Source organism: Ochlerotatus camptorhynchus, unplaced genomic scaffold (assembly GCF_037179485.1).
Source record: "Ochlerotatus camptorhynchus isolate MF236.1 unplaced genomic scaffold, CSIRO-AGI_Acam_v1.1 ptg000196l, whole genome shotgun sequence".
Taxonomy (NCBI): Eukaryota; Metazoa; Arthropoda; class Insecta; order Diptera; family Culicidae; genus Ochlerotatus; species Ochlerotatus camptorhynchus.
The window spans coordinates 4,689,034-4,695,136 of NW_027040686.1; positions in this window are offsets into that span (position 1 = coordinate 4,689,034).

The following is a 6,103-nucleotide window of genomic DNA, read 5'->3' on the forward strand; positions in this document are numbered from 1 at the left end:
GTTTCTTATGGCTTGTTTACGTTTGGAACCAGTTATGCGAGGTAGGCGACGATTGTTCGTATTTGACAGCCACCTCCCCCCCCCCCCCCATTGGGCCGATACCGTGTCTCGCAATAGGGGAAGCCGGGATATTGAGCCGAAACAGAGCGACAGCAATGTGATGTAAATCAGTGAATTTGTCGTCTCTTTCGTTCTGCCGCTCCCGCTGTTTAAATGAATGGATGACGGAGATTGACGTCACACTCCATGAACAATTTAAAAACCAAGGCGTCTGGAATACAATAGTATTAGATGTTTTGACTTGTAAGCCCAAAACAAACAGCCATTTTATTAAAGGGCTAGTTTGGTATATACGCATTTAACGGGATCTGTGTACTCCGCTTGGGTGTGATTCGGTATGACCAACAATCAATACGAAACTAACGATTTTAAATTGGCTCACCACTTTAGTAGCCTATTGGTCCCAAGCAAACGATTAACGTACCCTATTCTAGTTGAAATTCTATTACTACACTATGTTTGTTTTGATTAGCTATGAAAGTTTGACAGATAACATCAGGGGTGTGTGGATTCATGCAGAACATGCAGGGGTGAGTGAATTAGCTTGGGACTGCTTGGGACCGTTGTTCTGGTACTGAGTGAGCCAAACATAATAATGATTTTCTTCGGGACCCAGTGGTCTTAGAGTTACCTCTATGGTATGACTCCTTTCAAATTAAAAGGTTCAATATTCTGTATACAGAAAATGTAGAGGTGGCAGCTGGTTCAACTTGGTGACCGTCTTGTGGTAAAAAAAGAATCCAAAGCAAATTTCTGTCATCGTACAGTTTGCGTTGATTTGAATTGTTTTCGTATTATTTATAAATTGAACAATCGGGAAAACTGTGTAAATTTTTTTCTGTTTGCAACTATTTCAATATGTTAACGGATCTTCTGTGTGTTATATGCTGCCAGCTAAGGGATTTCGATTCCGCAGAATTCCGTCGAACATAAGGAAATGTTTAACAATGTTTAAAAAATAAATGCGTAGATATCAGATTTTGAAAGGATCAGTTCTTATTCAGCCATTGTAGCACAGGTGATCCACAACTTCTCGATCCGTCTCATGTTTGTCAATCTACCATTGAATAGTTAGTACTTATCGAGGTACTTATTTAAGCTTCTCCGTGTGCTTATTATTCTCGTCCATATGTGTTCTTGAGAATTAAACTAAGGAACTATTAAAAACAATTAAAATACTATTATAATCGATAACTTTAGGCTGTATGAAACATCTTTTGTTCCAGCACTTTCTTCAAAAATAAATATTTGCATCTCAAAACAACGACAAACCTTTTGGAAAAGAAAGGGTTAAGCCGGGGTATTCAACTCTGCACACCTTAATCCGTTCCGAGTGATTGAGCTGTGCCAAGCGCTATGCCGAACGTGGTTTCAATCAAAGTGTGCCTAGCAATATGTAAATATTCCATGAGTTTGGCAACCCCGAGAGTTATGACTTTTTTATTGTGTTTACATTCGCAATTTATCAGATGGATCAAGGCAAGCAATCGGCTTCCCTTCATTCTCTTTAGTGCGTTTGCGGATCGGGAGGTGGAAGAGGAAGTGGAAGCTATCAAACCTGTACGGTGTTCAACCCGTTCACCAGATTCCGGCTCGATGTCCCTGCAGCTGATTCCTTGCAGATGTACAGAAATGAAGGCGTAACCCGATCGATGATGGATGAAATTGCCACCTGCTCCCTGTCAAATTATTCCCGACTAAAGTAACTCAGAATTTGAACGGGCGAGAATTCAATCCTACCCTAGGAGCAACATCCTCGGGCCTGCCTGCGAACGTGTATAAACTGACGTTCGTCTTCAGGTTTGTTTTTGGTTTTCATAATAACGGGATCCAACTAGTTTGCACCATAGTGAACACAACAAATCAAGAAGACTTGCAACTCTTCCATTTTCTCATATGTACGCTATGCGACAGATACAATCGCGTCATCTGCCGCTCAAAGGTAAATGCTTTGAACGAATTAGATAGCAAAGATTACATCCTCAGAAGAAAGGTTTGTGTATTTCCTAATTTTTCTATGCGTTGCTTCCACCTTCACTCAAGCGCAGCGCTATTGTATTTGTCGCTTGGATTCTGGCAAAGTTGCCAGTCTTATTGATATGATGTCTTTGACCATAGGTAGCGTTTGACCAACCGTCGGTCATGCTTGGCATAGGGTAAACGCTCCTATAGTTGCGGTACGTTAGAAGCGTTAGGTTCCTATAGTTGTGTATGGAGACTCCACAGACTAACGTACCGCAACTATAGGAGCGTTTCCCCTACACAGTTTTGGGTACGAACTGCTCATTTGCTAATAACTTTGGACACAGTTGACGAAAAATAGTTTTTTTTGAAGCAGTAGATAGAATAGACTTTAAGCTTGATATAGATACGTAAAAAAGTAGATTTTAATTCTAGTACCTAATAAACTGTAATTGTTTTTGCGTTGTAAAAATGAAGTGAGAAATGCTCGCTACACATCTCGGACTTTGAGAGTAAAAATTATTTGAAGTTGATTCATATGTTAAGATTTATCTACTTTTTGCACATTCAAAGTGTTTTTATGTTAACTTCATACGCGAAGTTAGCGATTTTCAGAGTTGGTTGGAAATGCTAACATGAAGCTTTAGTGTGATAATTTATTAGTTAGAGAATAATCTTTAAAAGAGGGTAGGTGGATAGTTCCGTTAGAGTACGGCAGTATGATTTTTTTTTTTAATTCTTTATTAAAGAGATTTTTAGCCTTAGGCTAGTTCATCTCTAGGGCAGTATGAAAATTGAATAGAAGTTGAAAATGAGCGAAGGCCATTAATGCGACAGTACAAAGTCAAACGCACATCTTTTGCCTAACCCGTACGATGTACGCGGAGACTTGAAGTATGTTTTCAAGTCTACAGACAAAAGATTTTTTTTTTTTTCCTTTTTATTTAACGTCGGTCTCTGTTCCGCAATCTAGTGCCAATCACCGACGGACATCGATTGCCATCCATTGACGGCAATCGAATGTGCAGGAAGGCAGCTTCCACACCTGCGTACGATATCGCACCCATTCATCAACACACATGGACCGGGACCAACGGCTTTACTTCCCTTCCGAAGGAAGACGTGACCAGAGATTTTTATGCCTCAGAAAAATCCCACCGAACTCGGCTGGGATTGAACCCAGACCCATTGGGGTGAGAAAGCAGTCACGCTTACCACTACACCACCAGCGCCGGCTACAGGCAAAAGATGTGCGTCCTTCTTTTGCTCATTACTGACTGCGGCTGTGGAATAGTTCTAGCGACATTGCATCACTACCTAAAGCCCCACGTTTGCGAGAGCATTTCCAGTCGATGGTGTGTTATAATGCAATTCTTCTTTACCCAACTATTGTGTTGCTCCTCTCGTCATGACCAGCGTGATCATCTCAGAGAGAAAGCAGTATGGTGGTTGTTGCGTACTGTACCATCATCAGCACTCGCATCAGCATTGTTGACGGCTACTCCCGCCTTGAGTTGTTACATTCAAAGTGTTTTTATGTTACTTCATACGCGAAGTTAGAGATGAATGATGATTAGTGATGAAACGTCGCTAGAACTATTCCACAGCCGCAGTCAGTATTGAGCAAAAGGAGGACGCACATCTTTTGCCTGTAGACTTGAAGACATACTTCAAGTCTACGCGTACATCGTACGGGTTAGGCAAAAGGTGTGCGTTTGACTTTGTACTGTCGCATTAATGGCCTTTCGCTCATTTTCAACTTCTATTCAATTTTCATACTACCGTACTCTAACGGAACTATATTCACCTACCCTCTTCTAAAGATCATTTTCTAGCTAATAATCTATCACACTAAAGCTTCATGTTACTTTTTGATTAAAAAATTACTTTAAAGAAAAATAAATTTCATCAACTGAGTGAAAAGTTATTAACAAATGAGCAGTTGGTGTGTACAACTGTGCATGCCAAGCATGCCGTCGGTCGCTGGAGGTAACCAGTTTCAGCCGTCTTGACTGCCGTATCGACAAGATCCTCTCGACCGGCCATAGTGTGGATGAACTAGATTGAAGTCAATCCCAAATAGAAGCTGTTCTGGATGAAATCACGAGCCACTGGGATTTTTGCTGTGAATAGAATGAGACGGATTGAGTTGTGCTAGATTTAAAGAGATTCACGGTTCAGAGAATACTCACAGATTTTTTCGGAGCGATCCTCGAAACCGGTTTATCGTTCTTAAATTCTTGATTGAATCAGGGACTGAATCGTTGTTTTACTGTTGTACCAACAATCAATACGAAAGTAACGATTTTAAATTGGCTCACTACTCACAATGTTTGTTTTGATTCGCTATGAAAGTTTGACAGATAAAATGAGGGGTTAGTGGATTTTCCTATGTTTCGAGGGGTGAATCGATTAGCTTGGGACCGAAGAGAGTACCAGAGCTGAGCCAAAAAGTTGAGCACGTTATTTCGAGACCTTCTAGTCTTAGAGTTACCTCCGAGGTTACCTCTATGGTTGTACTGAGTAAATAAAGTATTCACCGGTGTAGTCAACCTTAACAACGATTGGCAAAACGTCAACACTCAACAGTGATGTCATCTTATATTGTATCGTTTGTGTGCTACTAGTCAAAGTGTGCCCTATCGTGCCGAACAGTGTGCCGTGCTGTGTTTTGGCACAGTGTGCAAAATTGATTACCCATTGGGTTAAGCTCGAGGTTAAGGTAATTCTGAAGAGACTATTATGGGAATAATGATCATAATTCCACGGAACTCTAAAGCAAATCGAAAGGAGTTCAAGCGAGATTCCTAAAATAATTCGGAGCCTCTTTCCTTAAAAGTGAATTAACCCTGCGGCAAACTTGACTACATTACTACATACCTGAAACTACGCCTAATGATCACCTACGACAGAAAATCTATCAAAGATATTTTTTTAGGAGAGCTGCAAGGAAATATGGATAATGATTCCATGAAAATCTAATTCTTAAAATAGCTCGAATTTCATGGTCGTTTGAAGAAAGTTTCAAGTGAAAAGAATTAATAAGAATTTTGAGGGAATTTCATGGAGCTCCCGGGAGGGTTTGACAAGAATTAATGAGTATGACCTTAACAGGATCTCTTGAGATTCTCTGGAAACTCTCCTTAGTGTTCCGTTAGTAAATTATTCAGCTCCTCTTGAAGCACTTTATCCTCATTATTATTTTGTCTCACCTAAAAACTGCGCTCGCCTTCAACATAAATTTCTTTTAGTGTTTGGACCCGCCGTATTAGACAAAGTTGTAGCAAAATAGATGGTTGGTAATAGGAAAAAATAGACTCGGAAAAAAATATCCGTTTTTGGTCACAAAAATCAAACAATATATAAAAAAAACTTCAGTAACTTGGTCGTATTTGACCCTTACATAACTTATTATAACTGTGTCTGCTATGGCTAATGCGCTAATTTTCACCTGTTGGTTTTAGATAAATGATCAATATTGTTTCCAGAAATTATGCCAATTCTTCATCATATTATTTGCGACATATCGGCGGTTGAAGTCATTATTTACAAAAGCAAATTCGCCCTAATGCGTATCTTTTCCCAGAAAAGTGAAGTGAAATTTCCAACCGGAAAAGACCCTCAACATAGTCCAAAGCATCTGCTTGTTTAACCGGCTGTTTGTTGACTATTAAGTTAACGAGATTTCACCTCAATTTGATTACAATACTTCTCATAATAATTGTATGCAATGAACGTATCGTGACGTCTTTCTCTCTGGCTGATGAAATATGATCCAATCGGAGGAATCTTAGCCCATTGGGTAGCTGAAGAAGTACCGTACAGGATGGAAATCCGTACACCGCATACAAAAGTAAGTGCACGGATTTCGATTATTTTTTTAGGTTCACGGATTTCGGTCTCACTCGGTATATGTGTGAGAATGCCAGACAACAATCCCTTATGGTTGCTTGCCTCGTTTACTTCGAATCCGGCCGGTACCAATTGGATCGTGTGTGGGACGCTATGGTCCTAGTTAGTTGGCGAAACATTGTGCAGTAGATCAAGGGCGTAGAAAACAAACAACTTTTATATAGCAGCA